Below are 22,842 nucleotides of genomic sequence, written 5' to 3' on the forward strand. Positions count from 1 at the left end.
TTTTCATTCTCTCCATATCTATGATCAGGGACTTCAGTTTTCACAAAGCACCAAATGCTTCCGTCTGCATTCCAAGGGCCCTCACCCCTCCTGATCTCAAAAATGGGAGGAGGTTGGGGTTGCTTTGTTTACTGTGCCAAAGAGTACATGCTGTAACAAGTGACTGTGGGCATAAGTGGTGTGCCACAAACTTCACTCTGTGCCACTTAGGGAAGGACTGGAAGAACTGAATGTCTGCCAGCCAGTATAAAGGTAAGGGAGCCTGGGAACAGACAGTTCTGGTAGCTCTCTCCTGCAAAGCCTTGTAAGCAGCAGATCTCATCAGAACCAGGTAAAAAACCTCTGTATGCATTTACTTATCTTGGTTTAAGCCTGCTACTGTCTGAGCTGGGTCATTGCTAAGTGAAGGGTGGGATTCAGGTGTACCTCACCTGGCCTTCAGCTACTGTCCCAGATGGATATGGAGCTCCTGTGTACCCTGTGTCCTACCTGCCAACCCTATGGAGATACCTGGGACAGAACACAATACTTATACTGTATATAGACAAGTAAATCATCACCAAGTGTTCTCAAAACCACTTGCACTGGGGTTTTGTGGTTTTAGTCTACATAAATTTGTGTTTATAAAAGAAATGTCTATGTCCTAATATGGGAACACTCACAAAGACAGTTTTATTTTGCTGTGCTTGCTAATAAATGCAGAATGGCAGTGATCACAATGATCCAAGACTCTTACACCTAGCCTGTAGATGTTACCAAACCACTAAAATCTTCTGCTCAGGTACTTCCTAGCACTCTAGATTTCTACATTTCTTCAACAGCATGTTTTCCTAGCAATGTCTCATTACCACTTGACCCCTCTTGCCATCTGGCTACCTGGACACCTCTTTCCCATTTATGATTTGGTGCCAGTCTCTGGAATTCTCAACTATATTACAAGCAGAGAGTTATTTGCTAAGTGTCCTTAGAACACATCTGCTGAATCTCTGAGGGAGAACCAGATGATGCTAAACCCCAATCCTATCCTATTTTATTCAACAACCTAGCACTGTAGCTTTGTAGTATTGGTACAAATGTAGTATTGGTTTGGAAACCAATCTGGTCTAAAAAAGTTGGGAAGGTATTTGGTCTGAATTCAGGATCCTGTCTGGAATACCATGCTGAATAGGTAGGAATGACTTTTGTTGTACCTTTGATTTCCCTGAGGCAGCCAGGCTGTTATATAGTAGAATTTTTACTGGATGTTGTTCTCCTGACCCCCTGAAGCCTGGCTGGGGGGGGGATAAGGGTGCTAGTCTGGGATGTGTGTATTTGTTCAGCTGGCAGTGTGGGTCCAAGGCATACACACAGAGACAGGGCTGGAGACTCTCCAGCATCTCTGCAACATCTCTGGGGCAGGGAGCAGCAGCCCCAGGCTGGATGGCACTGGGGCCTGGGACATGGGCTGGGGGAGGGACAGAGAGGCCATCAGTGCCCTCAGGGCCACTCAGGGAAGTGTTTGATCCTCTTTTGTCAGTCACCAAGAACACTCTGCAGATGTGACCTCCAGGCATGAGAGGAGCCACATCCATGAGAAACCCTGGAGGCTGTGACATAGGTACCTCTCCTAACACCTGGCTGCAGCAGGAAGAAGTCTCAAGTTCCCTAAACCATCAGCAAGGTGCCCTACCTCGGTGTTTATCCTGCCAAAGCTAGGGCAAAAGAGTTTGCTGAAGCCTACAACTAAAGCACTTAAAACCAGATGATCCCTCCCTGTCAGGTGAGAACTCTGCAGGCTGTGGGCAAAGTGCTGAGACAAGACCTGTCAGACCTGCCCTGCATTCTGTCCTTAGCATATTTTGTGACCATATGAAGGTCTGTGATTGTTTTTCACCTTCAAAAAGCTTCTTAATTTATCATTTTCATGGGATCTGATGTGGAAACACCCAGCATTAATTGCTCCTAATACAATTTTTTTTTTCCTGACTGGAATTTACATATTTTTTAAAGCATTGACTGTCTCATTTAACCTTAGAATTGAATAGAGACAGGTCAGTAATGCAGAGAACTAGAAATACAAGGAAAATTAAGACAGACATGGAGGAACCTCCTTTAGTAACAAGCAAAGAGTAACAAAAGAATAGCCCTACCACACAGATTCTCTGAGGACAAGTTTGAAAACCCCTCCAAATCACCTCATATCTTAAGTGCACAATCCCCTCATTTTGAGTACAAAGCTGTTAATATCCTAATGAGCAAGAAAAAAACCCATTAAGAACTATACACACAGAAATAGCAAGTGACTTAAAATATGCATCGCTTCCTTTGAAAAAAAAATAGCTGAACTCTGTGAGTAGTACCTACTAAAATCTGTTTTTTGAGGACACTGAGCATCATTTCATTAATATATTGAACAATCTGTCAAATTTATTTGCATATACACAGACAGACCTGTTATAAACATTACAGCATTGGTTGCTGCTCTTAACAGTTTTAGTGTTGACTACAAGACTGCATTTGATTTTCAGTGTGTACATTAATTCCCACCAGTCTGGCGCTGTAAAAAGTAAAATATCTCCTAACAAGCAGAAACTGGAGCTACAATATCAAAAATAACTGAGAATAGACACATACTCAAGATGCCTTCCTACTAGTTTAATGGCAAGAGTAATGGTAGTGAGATTTCAAAAATCACCTTCTTCTCTTAGAGACACCCACTTAGTGAGAAAAAGTGATACTAGCAGGTGGAAAAAACTCCACAAAATGGTAGAACTTGTAAATCTTTGCCAGCTCATTGTGTTTGCACATAGTAATGGCAATAAAGAAAGACCTGTCACTTGGAATTATTTCTGTCAAGGCCCTAAAAATAGCTTTCAGGCAGATGAGCAGTATACTAAATAGAATAATTTTTGGACTGTTATTCCACCACCTTTTAAAAGTTCCTACATTTTTTATGTAAGAGAACACCCTGTAGCCTGGGCAGGGCCTGCTGTATCCCAGTTTATCTCCACATTGAGGGGTCGTACTTTATGAAAAAATCTGTTTTTACCATTAGTTCACCTACTAAGGAGCATAAAACAACCTGTAAGACAAATCAATGCAGGAAGATTTTAGAAGTGAGAATGGAAAAAGTTTCTTTTTATTGAAGTTTCACCTGTCAAAATAGACCTCCTCCTTTTCTTTCTCCTAAAGAGCAGCAAAAAGCCAAAAGTGAAACAGGTAGAACAGGAATGAAGGCAATGGTTTAGGAACTTTGTTGCTTTTTCCCTGGATTAATGTTCCAGAGGAAAGGCTCCAGCCCCAGCAGGACCCAGGCTCAGGGCACCCAGCAGCTGGGCAGGAGCAGCCCAGGGATGGAGATGGTCCAGGGCAATGAAAGAGACCTGCAGGCAAAAGGCAAGGTTTGGGATAAAAAAACTAACAAACCAACAACTTGGAACAACTGTCAGTGATTTTTATTTTCAACTCCATTTTCCAGCACTTACGTCCTTTTATTTCCAAGGAATACAGATAATGCATTCCAGATGCTTCTCTGGCTGTCACTTTAAAGACTTTTTTTTTTTTTTTTCAGTCAGGAAATGACAAAATCCTTTTGTAGCTGTTTCATTTCAACAAATGATTTTGCCTTCAGCTTTTTAACTTCTAACTAAATACCAAATGAAAATGAAAAGTTATTTCAACTAACAAATGAGCTCTTCTTCCCAGAACATTTTGATCTTCTTGCAACTTTCTCTCCCCTTTTCACTGAGGTTTTATGTTAGAGAAAAAAGAAACCATTTCATTTATATCAGAAATATGTTTAATTAAAAGTAGTGCCCCCTTTTAATGTGAAACTGCTTTTCCAGCAACTTTACCTCCTGTGCTTTAAATACTGAAGTCAAAATACTCTTTAAAACATTTGTTTCTGCACCCCTGCAGAAAGTGTTTAACATTTTAAAGCCTGAGATATTTGGAATGTAAATAAACAGGTGATAGGGATATATTTTTTCTAACATTACAGTGCAGGCTCTATGTTCTGTGTTCAAGAATGTATTTTACCAACCAGCTCCAACTGATTTAAATAGAATTCAGGCTTTGAAAAGCTTTAAATACTTAAGTGGCTCTGTGAGCCTAAACCTTCCTCCCTCTGGTCTAATGTATAGTGATAATGGTAATTCAGGGATTACAGCACTGAAAGTAGAAATAAGAAATACCACTCAAATCCAAATAAAAACTGAGGCTAGTGAAGAAAGTTCAGTAACAGTCACCTGTGTCTTTCAGCAATCCTTGCCCAAAGCCCAAGGCAAACTAAGTTTGAACTCCTAGGGAAAAAACAGTAGATGGTTTCCTTTCAGCCTGTCACTGTCTATGTTTCTTGCATTTTTTTTTTTTAATTGAAAATACAAAATGCACAAAAACACCACATATGTCCTATTCTGGTGGTCTTACCAAAATCAAGAACTGATAAATTACTGGAAATTGCATTTGAAAATCTCACCTAGGAAATTTGTCTGGTTCAGGAAACTTAGATGAGTTTCAGTTACAGCTGGAGAGCTTTTTGCAAGCTGAACAAAGCTTCTGAATATTCAGCTCTCTGAATTTCCTCTTATTGATGAAAACATTAGTTTCAATGTTTATGCTTCTGCATATAAAATCAGATTTTTATACTTTAACCAGCACTTTAGGCAAAACAGAAAGTTTATCATGTAAAAAGGTCACAAAACCAGACACTGAATTTACTGGCTTTGGGGAGAATTGAAGGTTCTTCCCTTTGGGGTATGAATGTCATCAGTTTTCCACACTGCAAAGAGCAAATACCTCAAAAAACTTCTCTAAGGGTCACAAGCCAGCTGTTCCATTCTACCCCATATAAACTGCAAAACTCAAAAGCATACTGCTTTCCCCCACTGTTATTGCACTTTCTATTGCTTCAGCAAAACTGTTCTTCCCTCTCAATCTTCTGCTTCCTTTCTGCAAGAATTCTCTATCTCCCCTATCAAAAGCCAAGTCCAGTGACAGACATTCACCCATCAGCAAACAAAGCTGCTCTGAAATTCTGCTTGGCTGAAATATATCCCTGTGAGGGGAGTGAGATAATAAGGTTTTCATTCCTGTAGTGAACCCTTTGTGTGGGGCTGCTGCACACTGTTCTGCAGAATTAAGCTAGTCAAGAATACCAAAGGCAGCCACAATAGCTAATGGGCTTGTAAGATGATTTGCATAATGAAAAATCTATATTAATGCTAACTAATTAACATGGGAAAATGACTTTTGAAAGAAAATATATTCTTCCCTTTGAAAAATAGTAAAATATGTAGAAAGTTCATGTTTTTTTTTTCCCCCAAAAGACTGAGTATCAGGCATTGGGTAGGGGAAAAATTAGTGTGTTAGAAAATATAGTGATCTAAAGCAAAAATGTAGGTCAAAATGGAAAATTTTACATAGGATTGTGAATTCTTTGAGCAGGAATGTTTAAACTGTATTTTCCATGCAGACACATCAGAGACTTTGTTATCAGCTCTGCAGGGAATTCAGTTTACCCAAGCTCACGGGCTGGCACAGCCAGATTTCAAAGATGGGGATAGCAGAGAGTGAGCATGGGGACAGGACAACTAGATTAATCCCTTGCACCAGGACACATGCCAGCCACTCAGAACCAGTATTTGGGGGATTTTATACACCAATCCCTCCCCCCAGCTGTAAATCACACACTGGATTATTAATCCATACCTCTGGATTAACAGTTGATGTGATTCTTGCAATTGTCCACAAGGAACCAGAAAGGAGGAGTTCAAGGTTTGGGATGACTCCCTCCAAAATGTTTGGACCTGTTTGGACCCTAGAAGAGCAGGAAAACAGAGGTTTTTGTCTTCAGCCATTTTGTATGAGGTGTGGGTTCCACGCTCTGCCTGCCAGCTCCTCTGGAGGGGTGTGGAGGAGTGAAATTGCAGGCTGGGTCACACTGCACACCTGCCTACCTGACCCCAGCATCTGGGCTTTAAAACCTGGCCCCAAAAGAGACAGGAAGGGGCTCTGTGCCTTCTGCCTGCATTAGCTGTCTGAAATTGGTATTTTTGGGTCCTGGGTAGCCTCATCACTGTGGTAAGGAAACTTCAGGAAGCATCCTGTCTGCCCACCCAGGGCCAGCTGGCCAGAAAAATGCTTGAGTGTTTGTGGCTTTAAACTTTTTGCTGCCTGACACATCTCGTCTTTTACTGACCTAAACTCACGTTTTTTGCAATCACTTCAGGTCATTCACAGGAGGCCAGCTCCACTTTGAAGATGGAAATGTTGTAAATGCCAAACAACCTTGTGGCTATTTACATGCAAATTTACATTGTATCAGTCATTTGCATTATAGCAATCTAAACGATAAAGTCAGAATTAAGCAAAAGGTCAAAAGTCAACATTTTCTGCCTGAAACTAATGTGTTATTGAAAAATGTACAACTAGGCTGAGTTCAGGTAGCAAAATTGATATTTATCACACTTTCCTCAGATACTGGACGTGTAGCCTTCAAAACCACAATGAAGTTGTTACACACTGCCTTCCTGTGGCTCCTGGAAATATTTTCAGTCCAAGTTTCAATATAAAAATCCACAGCAGCAAAGCAGTAGCTCCTGTGTTCCACTTACAAAATAATCCTCTCCCTCAGCTCTTGGGAACATTCCACTAATTTCTTCACATTCTAAATCTTTGGATATCTCTACAGGCTGTACTATTCATAGTACAATCAGCAAAAACAAAAGTGCTTTGATTTTGATGGCACAAGGTCAGATCCTAAGGCAAGGCATTTTGTAAGCAATTTTTAAACACCGGTGATAAATGCAATAAATTTTTTTTTACTTGTGCCCTCAGCCCCAACAATATACATTTATTCTCTTTTATTTGTTCCTTTGTATTAACAACCTGTAATATTTTAGAAACTGGTTAACTTTTTTATCTCCCTGTCCTATTTCTGAATTGCTCCTTGGTGCAAGGCCAAGTTCTTCTTTCTCCCTGTTTATTAAAAAAAAAAAAAAAAAAGTGTTACAAGAGGGTCCTGTTTATTTTCAACCTGTATTTCCATTCTGCAGTATTTTAGTTTTAACTTGTGTGAGTAAATTCAGAGTTATTCACAAGAAAAGATCTGTGTCTGCTTGATTTTCCCTCAGACACAAGAAGAGCCAGTGAAAAAGTGAATTGTATTCACTGGGAATCAGAGTACATTTGCTGAGTTGGTGAAAGCTCTCAAGGAATTAGTTGTAGTAAATTGTTCAAGTTTCACAGGTCAGTGAGCATGGAATAAACTTAGTGTTAACAATCAAAGAAGGGAAGATTTTTGTCCCTCAAGGAAAGGGAGATAGAGAAAAATAATATAAACCATTTGCTCAGTGACAGTGTTGCATCCAGGAAAAGAAATGCTGAAAGAGCATAACAAATATCAGTGGCTAACAAACAAGAAACTTCATCAAACTGCAAAAAAAATACAAACAATTGAATTTGGTGTAGCAGTGGGACATCATAAGACAGTATCCCTGCACTTTCAATATTGCATATTATCTCAAAAATATATTAAAAATATATATTAAAAATTAAAATATAATAAAATATATATTAAAATAATATATATTAAAATATTAAAATATATTTTAAAAATCCTACTTCAAAAATATCTTAAACATTATAAGCAACTTAGAGGAAAAGAAAATGAATAGGAATTAAAGAGCCCACTATATACATTTTATATATGTATATAAAATGACTTATTATACAATGATTCCTGGTAAATCATAGATAAAAATCATAGGCTATAATAAAAATTGCTGTACCAGAAAAGGGAGGATCTGTCTTGTATGATGTCAAAGATTATAAATGGTCTGATGAATATTAGAGTAAAATAAAAGTTGTAAGATTATTTTATTCTGTGGGAAGTATTTGAAAAGCATATATGAATTTTGGGGATATACACAGATTTTCAAAGAAGGGACCAAGTGACCTATTAAAATTTATCTCACTTGGAAGATTCTGACAAATATATGCAAGGAATTAAATGCCATTAACTTAAGAGTCATCAATATTTTTAATAAAAGAAGTTAATCTGACACCTTCTTCTGGTACTTTAAAAATGAATAATTAGTTTATACATTATCATTTGCTTATATATAATTGCTTATATAATTGCATCTTTGAGTGCTAACTTGGTACAGGCAATGCTTTGATTAATTTCCTAACACAGTATGCTCTTTGGAAAAGTTATCAATATACATGTTATCAATATACATTTAACTTTTTGTCCTTTTTTCATTTTTAAGTAGGTGATTATTAGAATTTATATATGTTTATTCACTATTAAACTAAACAACAAGTATTCATCTATGCAGTTTCTAGGAGAAGAAATAGATGAGCCACTACACCAGACAGCTGCTGCCCCAGTGGGTCCCCAGCACATCTTCAGACTGTGCACTGCCTCTCAAATTGAGCAATTTTGTGTGATGGTATTCACATTGTCCTTTATCACACCCTGAATGCAATGTAGTGCAGAAGGCACTTCCATCTCCTAGGGAGAGAAATTACTTTTCATTTTCTGTGTGAATAACTGACTGTTTAGGTCTTGAATTCATCTACCTTATCTTTTGTGTGCTGATTAGAGCCCTGCTCTCGTTAGGTACCATCTGCAGGAACTCAGGGAGACAGGCACTTCTGCAGGGTGATTCCTCCCCCCTCACACTGTTAAGGATTTGAGAAGGACTTGAGAGGTTTCTGCAGGGATAGTCTATGACAACTGCATTCCTAAGACAAGCATCTCAGCTAAATGCCTGAAATTACCTGGAAAGGGCTCTGTGGCATCCAGTTCACACAACTTCAACCATTTATGTCTGTGGACCCACTTATGTGTCCATGATTTACTGAGTCATTATCAGAGGGAGAAGGTGTCTCCTGGCAAGGCAAAATCTACTAGATAGGTGCTGTACAAAAATGGGATTGGTCCTGCTTTAGGGGTTTCTGTCTTTTTGTGTCAGTGATAGACTGTCTGAAGTAACTACCTCAGAGCAGGGACATAACTTTTAGATGGGTGAGAGAAATCCAATCCTAAATGATAAAGGAAAGTATCAATTTGTCAGCTTAACAGTCATCTCTCTGCCCAGAAGGATAAAATAGGCAGTAGGATGAAAACTTCACTGTAATGTTATGTGAGTGTCATTTGAAGTTATTAGGCTCCAATTTGCCTGAAGAGTGGGAAAATAGCTCAGTCTTCATCGCCATTAACTCAATTACTTCCAGCTGTACCACAGATTTTATGCCAGAGCACTGAACATTCACTATACAAATTTTATGTGATGAAACAGGTAGATTAGATACTAACTGGATAGATTGGAATTGAAATTTCAGCTTAATTGGGATGCCATGGTAAAGGAAAAATATATTTAACTGTAGATACTCGAACCCATTAAGAGAGGAGATGGGGAAAGGACTAGTATTGTTTAAGTATGGGATAAAGACAACAGGTTAAGGAAGATTTTAATGTCCTCAAACCTTGATCATCTGCAAGGGTCTGCAGATCAGCTGACTATCCCTTGCTTTTTTAGTCCTTGTCTAAACTTTGGTGGACAGGGAGAATGTAAATATTCATTTATCCCTTTTAATATTTTTCTATTTCATAACAATAAAAATTATTACCATGTTTTCCTAATAATCTTCTTAAAGTGTCCTTACTTTCTTCCTGAAACCTTTCCATCCTTCCTTCCTGGAATCCTTCCTTCCTTCCCCATCATATCATGCTGTTTCTCCTAGATTTCTATTGATTTACATTTTGTGCTGTGTCTTTGTTGTGCTACTTATCTGATTACTTCAACCTCAGTATAAATTTTTTGCATTTGTCCCTACTCAGTTCAATCCAACTTTTTTCTGGTCATTCCATACATGTGAGAATTATTTTTTTTTTTTTTTTTGCATCCTGGGCCAGAGCTGTGGCAGACCTGTAGGCCATAAAAGATGGTCTGCTAAATATGATTGTAAAACAGTTGTGTATCCTGTGGTAATTGGAAGATATTTACTTATTTGAAAGTGAATTATTACTTGCATAAACTTTTCTTAAAGAATTAGTATGCAAAAAATTCACTTCATGAAATAGAAAACTATAACTATTGTCTAATCCATTATTAAATTCTTCTTTTATCTGGTAGCAGGTGGATTCAGAAGTAATACAACAACAGAGAAAAAGGTGCTTCTTAACATTTTTTCTTTGCTGATAATATTTAGAATGGGATTCCACATTTGCATGATTTCACCAGTTGCAAGATCTTATCCTCAGTAAAATGATAATTTCCTTTATATTCAGAGAAACCTGTCCTAGATGATTTACTCTATGTTTGCTCAAGACAAGCAAGAAATAGCAAAAACCTACCACTCAAAACAATCCTACTAAAGCTTTTGCATTTTTAATCTCTATCTCATGCTCATGTTCTGTTTGTTTCATAATGATCTGATTGTAGGTGTTTTTGTTACCAAGTTTGAATATCTGTATGGTTTGAAAAGTGAAATTGGAGATAAGTAATCCATTCTTTTATAGAGGCATTCTAGAAGATGGTATATCATCTTTATATGGACAGTTTCCAAGTAAAGTCAAGCTTAGAAGAAACTGTAATGGTTCTCAAATGACTAGTTGAAGTCTATAAAAAATACCCTCCAGAAATTCTTCTTCTATATTGCAAGGAATTAAGCTATTGGAAATCAAATGTAGTCTAGACATGAAATTCTCATGGAAATTGCCATTTCCTAAAGCTATTCCTTTAAGGTCTAAAGATATTGGACCCTGCTGTCTTGAAGTGGAGTGCAATTTTCATAGCACACAACAACATTTTAAGACTATGCAAGATAAATAACTCATGTCACTGCTGCCTAAAATCACCATTTCACTTACCATGGGTCTTCCTGAGTGTATTTTGGCACTAGCCTTTATGACTGCAAGTAGTTCTTTTCATGCCTTTAACATGTAGATTACTAGCCTGGGAAAACACTTACCTTTTCTACACTGCTTTGCAATCCAAATGAACTGCTGCTTCTGTAGCTTTCAGAAGTCATTTAAATTAGTTCCCCAAGCAGGTGAAGCAGTTGCAAGCCAGTTTATAATGCAGATTTTCTTAAAGGTTGCATTCTAGGTGTGTTAGATGTGGAAACTTACTGGTATGGGAGCTAGCAGGTAAGCAACTTCTTACCCCAGTCCCTCTGAAAAGTCTTGATTTTTAAAATTTTAATTCTAATTCAGCCATTTTCACACTGAACATCTATGGCCTACTTGAAAGGGTATTTTCCTCAGCAGGCTTAGTAAAGTGAACACTTAGTTTTTAAAGGTAACAGACAATAGGGTCTGTTGCTTCAAGCATTCCTTTAAACTGAGATTCTTATTTATTTAAATAATGCATAAAGTACATAAAGGCTTTGTCAGACTGGACTTAAAATTACTTGCATTATTGTTCTCAATATGGAAATCACAAGCAAATATGGTTCTGGTGCCTCACACCAGTAGAAATGAGCAAGAAGTATTTTCTAGTAGTTTTTGAATGAGGGACAAACCACTTCTAGACAGATCTAATTAGAAATGTGTACTGATCTATTCCTGATTTCTTCAGAAGTGATATGTAAGCCACTAACAGGGAAAAAAAAAGAAACAAAAACCCTGGAACCCTTGAATTTTTTGCAATGCAGGGCAAATATTGGTCATAACCTTTTAGTATCTACACTTCAAAAATTTCTTCCTGTGTAATAAAAGTTGTAGCAAAGCCATAATTAGTTTTAACTATCCTTGGCTTTACAAGCAGATTTTTTTGGGAAAGGAGACTTGTCAGACAAGTTTTGAATGCTCATGAGAAAAGAGATTTTACTCCAAGAAAGTCTTGGGATAAAATCCTTGAAATCAATCTGAATCAAGTTGCTACATGCAAAGCGGATGAGGACAAAACCCCTGTCAATCAACTACACTGCAGAGGACTCATGGATGGGAACAGTTTGATCAAAATGTTTTTTAAGAGAAAATGCCAATCTGTTCTAAACAATAAAAATATCTATCAGAAACTAGTAGTGAATATACAGTCTTAAAGAAAGTAATGTAGTCCACATTGACCAGTCACATCCTGTTTCTCAGAGCTGGAAATAGAAGAGACACTGATCTCCCTGTTCCTGCTTGCTGTGCTCCAGTAAAAGACAGCTGAAGGAGATTTTGGCTGCCCACATCTGTGCTACCTGTCTCTGCTGCACATGTAGAGATCTTCCAGCTGAGACATGGGACGGGACTGCAACTCCTTCAGTCACCCCAGACACAGATGGCAGAGCTTATTTCCAAATACTCTCCTTCCTCCTTCCTTGTTCCTGATCTGCCTCCTCTGTCACAACATGTTGTGAAGGAATAACCAGGAACCAAAGCCTCCTCCCCCATCTTTGCTTGGGGCAGTGATATGTTTGTTTCTGTGTTTGGGGTGAAAGCCAAGACTCTTAACCAAAGATAGTTTTTGGTAGTCAGTATCATCTGTCATATTCTCTATCCTGATAAATATATTCTCTATCCTAATAAAAACATTAGTATTTTAGGAAACAGTGGGTGGAGAACATTAACATGGATTTTGCATGTGTAGTACATGAATAACACCCAGGTGCATTATATTTCCTTAACAGAAAAGAAATGTTCTGGCCTGTAAGACACATTCTGGTACAACAAAGTAAAGTCTGTCATCTGAGAACAAGAAACCAGATTTTCTGAGATCCAGTGATCCTGGTATCGTAAATGACAATTAAGGAGTCTAGGGAATGCTGGTGAGTGCCTCTTGTCCTATTCAGTATTTACAGTGGGGAATTTGGTTGAGTTCCTGCTCTCTGCTGCTGTGATGAGAATGTGTGCTTCTCTCTCTTCTTCCCAAGTGAGCTTTGAACCTGTCCACGTGGAAAGGATCCTTTTCCTGATGGCCACATGAATAGGCCTGCTAGCTTACTATTGCTAAAGGCATGATTCCAAATACCCACTGTATTAAGAAATGTGGGTTCATTGGTATAAATCTGCAGACATTCACCAGTTAATTACCTGTATTGTTTGGGTTTTCACTGGTGGCATATTGGGATGAGATGAACTTCAGAAGTATCCTGTGCTATTGCTGTTGATTTAAACTGGAGTTTATGTTCCCAAACCTTTTCTCACTTGGGCTCTTTGAGGAAGGGTCTCTCTCTCTGCTCATTTGTTAAAGCTGCTATTTTCAACATGTGATAAACAGGAATGTATCTTTCTTGATGTAAACCTATTTCACCCAGATTGAATTTAGCTTTCAGATTTGAAGATATAACTTTAAAGTGCATTGGCATAGAATGACATAAAAGACAATGAAACGTGAATGGCAGTCAGGTAATTAGGAAAATTCTTATTTACTGATTTTTTTCAATGCCTATTGTTATCGTAGTTTGGGAAGGGATTAAAAAGATTTAAATATAAATTAGATCTGTCATTCTCAAAATGAAAACAAGTTAGTTACTCAAAACTGTAAGGGGAAAAAAAAGAAAAGGCAAAAGAGCCTTCTGTGTTGCCTTTAAAAGCTTAGATCTGAGCCCTGGAAAGCAGTGAGTGAAAGCCACATTGTAGGAGACCTCCCAGGGGAGAGTTATGCTGCTCCTCTTAGTATTTTCTTAGCTTGCACAGAGAAGCACAAGTCAGAGGTAGCCTTGCATATGCAAATATGCCAGAAGAAGAAAAAATTGTAACTGCAGGAATGTGATGCTGTGTCTGAACTAAAGGGTCTGCAGAGACAGCAACAGCAGAGCTGCCCTGCAAATGAGGCGTGGGACTGAAACCTGCCAGTTTGGCCAATGGCAGCTTTGGGGCTTAGAAGGTGCAGTGCAGAACTGTTCCACACTGAGACCATCTCTGGTCCCAAAAATAGGCCAGGCAAACAAAATACTCTGCAATTTTTCATGCTTTGCCCTTTAAAAATCCAGGCTGGTGTCTCTGTATTTCATTGTACTCTGCAGGTGAACTGCTTTATTTAGAAGGAAGGTAAACACTTATTTGGTCACCATTGCATAATACAGACTTGGCCACAGAGCATCAGATGCCCCAGTGGACAGTAGGAGCTGTCAGTGGCTTGAACTGCAGTAATACAGAAGAGGATTCTGGTGCACTCAGGGCATTCTTCCATCTGGAAAGTTCATGCACACATGGGAAGGAAAATACTCTCTCAGGTTAAACAATAGTATGCTCCCAAACTCCCTGGTTTTCCTGTATGCTGATGTGCATCCTGGGGGGGAGCTCACTGATCTCCATGTCTCTTCCCCAGTGCCCTTCCATAGTACAAAAACCTGGTGACAAAGGCCAGAAGGAGAACATGTATTCAGGTCAGTTCCCTGACACAGATGCTCAGACAAAAAGATTTGAGGATGTCTATAGTATGTGCTTGTTGGTCAGATCTCTTGCAGAGTCCAGTCCTAGAAAAAGATTTACAACCTCATTAGCACCTAAAGTGACTCTCTCAAACAAAAGAGAGTGACACAAGTGATAGTTGCTTATAATGTGCCACCTCTATAGGTAGCTGAATTCCAAATGGGGGGGGGGGGGGGGGGCTGGGTGGAGTTTAGTCATAGTTCTCCAAAAAACAGTTTGAATTCTTTAGGCTGGAGCTGCAAAGAAATGTGGAAAATATTTAGAAAATCTTGACTCAAGAGAAATAAATGGTAAATCAAGACAAAGGCAATTGACAGTCATTCCTAAATGAGGAAAGCAAATCTTAGATGTGCACAGGGCATGCCAAATGCACATGGTGCTAACCAGAACTACCAGTGCAACCTGAGCTTTCATAATTTACCTGCAAAGACACAACACTGCTGGGTCTGGCTGCATGGGAGGGCAATGCTCAGCAAGCAAGAATCCTGGGAGCAAGTTAGGGAAGTCAGCCCCATCTTGTGAAGGGCTGAAGGAAAAGAGTGCCCAGAGTGATAAGAATTGGAGGATGGGTTCTGCCCCGTGGCCATGGTGTGTGACCATGATACAGAGAAAATCCTTCTGCCTGGGGCTAGGATGGCACTTTGGAGAAAGGAGGGTTGGAGGTGGGGATGTGCTGGAATAAAGAAAGAAAAGAGGACCTGAGTGAAGGGTGGGCTAAGGAAAAGGGGGTATGGTGTGTGCAGGGTAGGATCTGATGTGTGACTGAGGCTCAGGGGACAGCTGCTGAGAAACAGGATACAGGTGCCTTAGTGATTGCTCTGCTGAGAGTTGAAGTGGCTGCTGCCAAGGAGGTGGGATTCATCTCAGTGTAATCAGACTGCCAGGAGAGCAGGTGAGCTGTGTTGAGAAGGGAAGGGAGACCCCACATCCTCAGATAAGTTTCTGCCTCCCATCACTCCATTCCATGCATCTTTAGCCTTGCAATCCATTTTGCCAAAATCACAATGTTGGTTTTTGCCACTCATTAGTGATGGGATTAGTTCTTCCATGTTTCATTCTGGAATCAGCTAAGTTCATTCTTTACTTACACTGCTTGGAAGATTTCCACCAGCTCTGCCTTTGCACATTATGCAGCCTACTTTTTATTTATAATGTATTGTGGTATTTGCAGTGGTATTACCAGCTTTTCTTAGCTGCCAGCTGTGGCTGTTCTATTATTTCATCTTTTCCTGCTGCCTCACAGCCAGCAGGAACACCTAGTGTGTGTTATATCAAAGTGAAATCAGGAGCCACCCAACAGCCATACACTTCTGATTTGAAGGAGCACAGAAATGTTCAGCACCAGGTTATTGGGTTGAATCCAGCTCACTCAGCAGCAACTGGGAGTTGTTAATGCCTGCTGACAGTGTTGGGGGCAGTGATACTGGGTGTGATACTCTGCTGGGGGTGTGATACTGGTGGCTCTTCTCCAGTTGCTAATGGCCAGATGTCCACCTGATAAAACCCCAAACAAAAACTAACGCTGTTGCTGGGAGTCTCAGCAGGGAGACTGTTCTCACTGTCAGGCAGTGAGGCTGTTCTCACACTGAGCAGTATCCACAAAGAGTACTGGAGGGAACAATTTGCAGGCCACCCCTCTGTGGGGCTTGTTGTGGGGATGGGAACCTTCTCTACCAGCAACTCTAAGTCTTGTTTGGAAAGAAATACTTTGATGATAGAAGCCAGAAGGATGTTGCTGGACATAGGAGACAAACTGGTAGGTTTTAATGAGGTGTGAAGAGTGGATTGACTGTTGTTCTCTGCACCTCCTTTCTTTTTGTTCGCTCTGCAGATCCATTTTTGTAACTCCTCAGGCTCCTTGGCTTTATTCTATTCTGCACCATCACTTCCACCAAGTACAGTAATGATTCAATAGTTCATTCAAAAGTTGAGAATTTTTTCCCTTTATTATTGAATATTGCACCCAGCAAGATATGGCTTATTTTGAGAGGAAATTCCTATTTGACTAGGGAGGTGAATGCTAGGCCAGAGGATGAGTGGCAAAGATGCTGGATGGGATTGCTGGCTGTCAGAATGCTGTGGAATGGATCCTGCATCACAAAGATGCAACATTAAGGGAGAGAAAACCACTACTACTTGTGAAGTGGTAAAGCCAAGTCCACAGCTTGGGCTGAGACAGCAACAGCTACCATGAGTCTCTCTGCAGTAATTTGACCTACATATTTTAATTACTGTTTATCTTATTTTCTATGTTTGTCTGACACATAAAGCTGGCTGCCTATTTTCCATGAAAAAATAGCAGGTGGAAGAATTCAACACAGAAGAATTCAAATTTGGAATTTGAAAATTCCAAAACTTTATTTTCTTTTTTTTTTTCTTAACTTTTACCAAACAATATTGATTTAAATGTAAAAATAAGAGTAATGTAAAATAAGAGTAATGGATATACTTGCATGTTAGTGAAGAATGATAGTGTGAAAATGTATAATTTGAAAAGTTCTATCATATCTTCTTTTTCCATCGTGCCATACTGCTTTAGAATAAAATTTTATCATAATTTTAGAATAGCTTTATAAACTAATTTTTTAAACAATTGTTTTCCAAAACAATTATTTAAAATTGTTGTTCTACAGTTGACCCTTAGAAAAAGTATTTGAATATTTCAATTTTCTTCTAATTTGGAGGATTTATCATAATATATATTTAAGGAGGACATCTCACAAAGTACCAAAAACCTAGTAAAAAATATTACACAAGGAAAACAATTTATGACATCTAATATGACAAGAACCTTTCAATATAGAAATGACTGTGTTGAAACTGAAATTGATTTCAAAGGAAAAAAATTGTTTTTATGCCAGGGAAGATGAAAAATGGCTTTTAAATTGCAATATTGAAAGTAAATTGCAATACTGAAAGTACAACAGAGGGTCCACAGCTCAAAATGACTCTAACATGGGGCACTGCCTGGCATCCCTTTGGTGCAGGATCCCTCAACCAACTCCAAATGCTGTGTGAGCACAACCAGAGCTGGAGTTTAATGACACAGAGTGGCTGTTTGTTTAATTATAAAGCTCCAAGGGTTCTGCCCAAATCCCTGTGACAGCAATCAGAGGGACCAAGGCAGCACCCAGCAGTGATCTCCTAGCATGGCAATCTGTTCTCCAGCAAGGATCTCTTCTGTGACCTTGTTTCACACTCTGTGTGAATGCATCACCTGAGGGTACTCCAGATTCTGGCAAAGGAGAACATGGCTTTGCTCTCCACACCCCATTTTTTTTTACCTCCATTAGACAAATCCCTGCTACACTGAAAAGCAAAATTAAGTCAAACTATTTTTTCTCTTTTTTTTTGGTGGAAAAAAGGAACAATTTCAAAGAATTTGTTCAGTACGCTACAGAACATGGTGCAAGACCTCTGACAAGTAATGTGTTTTTGTACTACTTAACTGCAATCAGCTGTGTCAGGAGACACCTTTCATCAACTACCCTGTAATTATGCTAAGCCTTTCACCAAAAGACAAATCCCAATTGGCTGGGCCAGAGCCCTGCCTTTCTAGACAAGGGTGATAATTTTTGTCCACTCACCTGTTCATTCATTTCAGCGAGTCCTGGCCTGTGGAATCATTGAGGTGAGTATTTACTGATTACTTTTATGCTGTTTAAATTCTTACTATTTTTAAATTCAAATCTCACAGAGGGGAGGTAAAATTTGATAGGACTTTCCAGAAAGATTGTCAGGAGTCATGGGGTGGAACAACCATGTACCTGTGTTACACCCACTGAACTGTATGTGACACTACCAGCTGTTCCTTTCTCAGTGTATTTTAACTTCCTTTTTTTCAATGCTAGTGATTAATTGAATTATTACACACAGGAAAAATTTAGTAACTCCACATATATAGCTGTCAGAGATACTGAGTAAAATCTGTGTCTCCAGACAAAGAAAATTGCTAAAACAATAAATAAGTAATGTTTCAAGCTTTTTAGGTTAAATCCTCAGATTAGGCAATTTTCTTAGGGGGTGGGAATAGGTCTCCTTTACAGGTGTGAGTATGCTACTAGGGATTTCTGTTTCTTTAGGAAACTAAGGTTTATTAGTATAAACTTATGCCTGGGAAAATTTAACACGAAGTTACTTCTCCCTAGTGAACGTTCCTACTCAGGGGTGAAACAAAAGACACCTGCATGTTCTCAGCCTTTCAACTCAGGTAAATGACATGTTTCAGTGTAATAGTTATTTTTTACATGAAGCCACAGGCAGGCAAGACAATCCACAAAATATCTGAGGCAAGAGGGTTGAGTCAGAGTTGCATGTAAACACTGCAGCACGTGCTGGGCAATCTCACACAGGTGAGGCTGGCACAGGTACCCACTAAAACTTCCCAGGAGGGAAAATCTGAGAGGGAGTGAGGATGAGGGCAGTGAGAGCCAGACCTGACTGCTACACCCTGTCCAAATCCCAGTTCCCATGGCAAGAGGTCCGAGCTCACTCTTTCAATATGTTAGATGTTAACATCTCTTAAAACCAATATACATCACTGTGCTTCTCAGCTTTTCTGTTTGTGAGGGTCTGCAGTTGTCTCAGTGGGAATAAGATGAGATCTTGGGGTCAGGTCCCAGCTGTATGGTCTGTAGAGAAAGCACCAACAGTGCCACCCTAACCAGTGGCAGACCCAAACAAAAAGAGCTCATTTCCTCAGCTCAGAGCCACAAGCCCTTGCTTTCAGCTCCTGCCTGTAAATCCTTTTCCTTAGGCTTTCTTCAAGGGTTATGCTAATGTTCTCACTCAGGCAGGCCCAACTGGGCTCCTTTCTTCTTTTCAGTTGAACTGTTAATTCTCTGCATACCCGTTTCCCAAAGCAATGCTCGATAATGCTAACGCCTCCTTAATAAATCACCGCTTTGCTGCATAGCTTTGTATTCGCTTTTGTTTTGAGACTTCGACATCTGTTTACCCATCTCTCCTGCTTATCTCTAGGGATGGGTGGCAATTAGACTGGCTCCTCGGTATTACTAGGCTTATCAAAATAACAAAAGGCTATGTGAGGGCTGTCGAGGAACAGCAGGTGAGAAAGAACACAGTACGAAAGAGAAATTACTCTTGAGGCGAGGTTTATTTCTTTTCTGTAGTTTCATATTTTTGTCAGATTGTATTTATTTATATACAATCGTGGGAGAAAGGAATATGGAATGAATTACAGTCCCAGGAGAAGATTAAAAAGAGGGAGCACTCAGGTACTGCAGAAGAGAACTTGAAATTGCATACTGTGAAGACATATGTTAACGTACAAACTGGTGTGAGGTTAATAATAGATATTTATTTCCACGAATAATTTGCTTTTGAGGACCTCTTCCCTTCCTCCTGTTGCTCTAGCAACACACTCTATGGAGTGTGGCTACTGAATATCCAGGAACCATTTCATCCATGCAGGTTTCATTCACCCCAGGGCTGCTTCTGCTCCCTTGTGTTTGAAGGGAATGCCACTATCATCTCACTTGAAGATTCTATTTTTTTTTTCTAAAAAGGACAGCACAATTTTGTGACTCAAAATTTCACATACAGAATTGACTGCTGTGTTAATTTTAATACTGCAATCCTTCCCCGGATTATGCAAAATCTGTCCTTGTCACCTCTCCAGATCAATCTCACCTTTTCCAAAGGCACAGTTACTTTTGTACAGTGTAGATTTTTTTCTGTCATAAATCCTAGATTAGGGTAATAGTTTTTTGAAGGGGAAATATATTTTTAACACAGATGTGAAATTATACCTGCTTTGTATAGAAATGCACTGCAGTTATTTCTGTGCTGCATATTGGCTTAGAAGGCAAGAATGTGTATTTTTATGTTCGGTTCAGACTTCTGATTTTCAAAATAGTATTCAAAAGAGAGATGGTGATCATTAAGTGTTTACTAATAGCAGATTATAATCCTCTGTATTATGGGCCAATTTTGATACCATCTCTATACTTGTAGGTGTAACATTGTCTTGTTTAGAAGAGCTCCCTGAAAAGATGTAGTAAAGTGCTTAGGAAGCCTGTACTGCAATGTGCACAGTGATCTACATAGAGCCCTTTGTAAATATTGCTGTCCAAAAGTATTTAAAATTATGCTGGAATACATGATGCTGCAGAAAATATGACACTGGACATCTTAAGCAGTATCTCTAGTGGGTGTTGGACCAGGTGACCTTTAAAGATCCCTCCTAACTCAAATAATTCTCTGACTATGAAAATTTGACCTCCTACTTTGAGAAGTCAGAACAAAAAAGACGGTGAATATACAAACCCAGAGAAAATTGGGTTTGGGCCTTTTGTTTGTGTTTACTTTTTTGAAGGCTTCTAATTGGAACTATTCAAGAGGTTTTAGTGTAATATAGTGAAAAATATATTTGGCTGAAGACAAACCAAAGAAAACCACTAGATGCTTTTAAAAACTGGATTGTAGTTTGCCCAGTATTCTAGGTTAGGATAGCAGTGGTGTGGTACAGTGATCCAAATATACTTCCAGGTTGTTCTTGCCTTTAATTAGCTATATATAATAATCTATACAATATATATAATCTATATTAATGGTAAATATACAATTACATTTTTAATTACATTTTAATTATTTTTTAATTTACAATTATATTTTTTAATTCTATATTGACTCCTAATGCATTCTTCTTGCTATAGAGAATATGTTTGATCTTGTTTTGCCACAAAGTACTAGAGATTCAGAAGACAGTGAATGTTTTGCAGGGTAATCTTAGTGAGTTAGAATACTTTACAAAGTCACACATGATGTACTATTTTGTCCCTGATTCCTCTGCAATGGAAGCTGTCATTACAAAATCTGAGTTCTGCCAAGTCTAGCTATACATAGTACAGCAAAGAAAATTTTTCCAAGTACTCTTAGGAATGTGTTCAGATAGTTAATTTGGCTAAGTTACTAAAAACAAATCAAAACATCAATTAACAGGCTAGTATGATATTAAGAATATTTATAAAACTGAGAGTTAGAACTTCCAAGAAAAAAGAAAAAAGAGAATGAAAAGCGTAGAGATTATACTAAATACGTGAAAGTAATCCTGGAACACTGCAGCAGCCATCATAAGACCATGAAAATACTTGGGTAAGTTTAATAAAAATTTATAGTTTAACTAATTTAAATAAAATCAGTTAAAACCATATATTTAACTCATTTAAATAATTAAAAAGTTGTTTGACTACTTTTGCATAGGTATTTTAAGGAGGGCTGTCTACAATGTGGATGCTCAGTTCCTGACCTTTACATCATGGGCATATTTTGATTTTTTTTTTTCCACAGGCAACAGTCAGGAATGATGACAGAAATTTTTTTGGAAGGTTATTCCAGGTCCTCATGTATTCATTGCCCTGTGCTCAGAAATGGAACTCAGGAATGGGAGTAACCAATGATGAAAGAGATGATTTGGCAGTTCTTGATGATAAGGACAGCCATAGCATTGGGGTGTAGTTTGACAAGCATCTCTTAAATCAGACATGCTGACTAAACTAGCCAGTTTTGCTGGTTCATGTACCTAATTATAAAATCTCCTTCCTCTTCTCTATATCAGCTGATGCATTTTCAACCTCAACAATTCATTACGTGGCCTCATTAACAGTTGACTTAGCCCAGCTGAGAAGAATCTACAGAAATGAGGGTGGAGTTTTAAAATCACTGTCAGGATCAGTGCTTACAAAATTCTGACTTTACAGAGATGTGTAGCTTAATGTGCTTGTAACAGTGAGGCCACATCCTCTATGCAAAGATCACCCTTCACAGGTTAAACTGCCATCAGCTCTGGAGCACAGATGGTTCATACTTCCAGAGGTGGACCTTTCTGTGGAGCTTTTTGTTCCTCACAAATATTAATGTTATCATCACAACACCCATGTGTGTTTGTGTTATCTGAATGCCATTGCCTCTTCTTTCAGAAAAGCCTAAATGACCCAATTGGGCAATAAGATGCAACTATAACGTTATTCTTCCCTTTCTTCTGTGACTGTTTTATCACTCTGACCTGTTTGTAATGAACAAACAGCCTCTAGCCAGAACATGCATCTCTAAAAAGAGCAGGGGGGGTTTAAATTTTGAAGTTGCAACAATGATACTGTCCCCTTCATCCAGAAGAAAGACCCCTCCAGAACAGAATGAAAGGGAACTGGGCCATTTCTCACAGGAGCACCACTGGGGCACCCAAGGGCAGAGCAGGACTGATGTCAGACACATTGACTGTTTTCCACTGATCTATTAAAAAAAGTGTGTTGCTGTCATACAGCCCTTTCCCAGCTGATTTGATCCTACGTAGAGAAATTGTGTACAGCTGTTATCAGTAGTATTGGTAATTTAAAAAAATGCTTTGGATTTTCCTTCAGGTTTCTTCCAGGTTTAAATATGTTAACATTTATTTTAATATATACTTAGTCTGCTCCTCAGAAGTCTACTCCTCTAATGTTTAGTGGCAGGTTTTGAACATAAGC

General features: G+C 38.8%; 1 protein-coding gene across 3 annotated transcripts in view; it reads left to right on the plus strand.

The window, feature by feature from the left end:
- Positions 1–222: 222 nt before the first annotated feature.
- The window catches only part of LOC306800901 (hyaluronidase PH-20-like), a 36,125-nt gene continuing 13,505 nt past the window's right edge, over positions 223–22,842 (plus strand). For 2 of the 3 annotated variants that reach the window (XM_079303371.1, XM_079303369.1), the window contains exons 1-2: positions 223–331; positions 12,610–12,747. The gene's annotated coding sequence lies outside the window, so the exon portion shown is untranslated. The remainder of the gene's footprint in view (positions 332–12,609; positions 12,748–22,842) is intronic. The other variant, XM_079303370.1, reaches the window with a different exon arrangement.

The sequence above is a fragment of the Erithacus rubecula genome, assembly GCF_903797595.1.
Source record: "Erithacus rubecula genome assembly, chromosome: 4".
Classification (NCBI taxonomy): Eukaryota; Metazoa; Chordata; class Aves; order Passeriformes; family Muscicapidae; genus Erithacus; species Erithacus rubecula.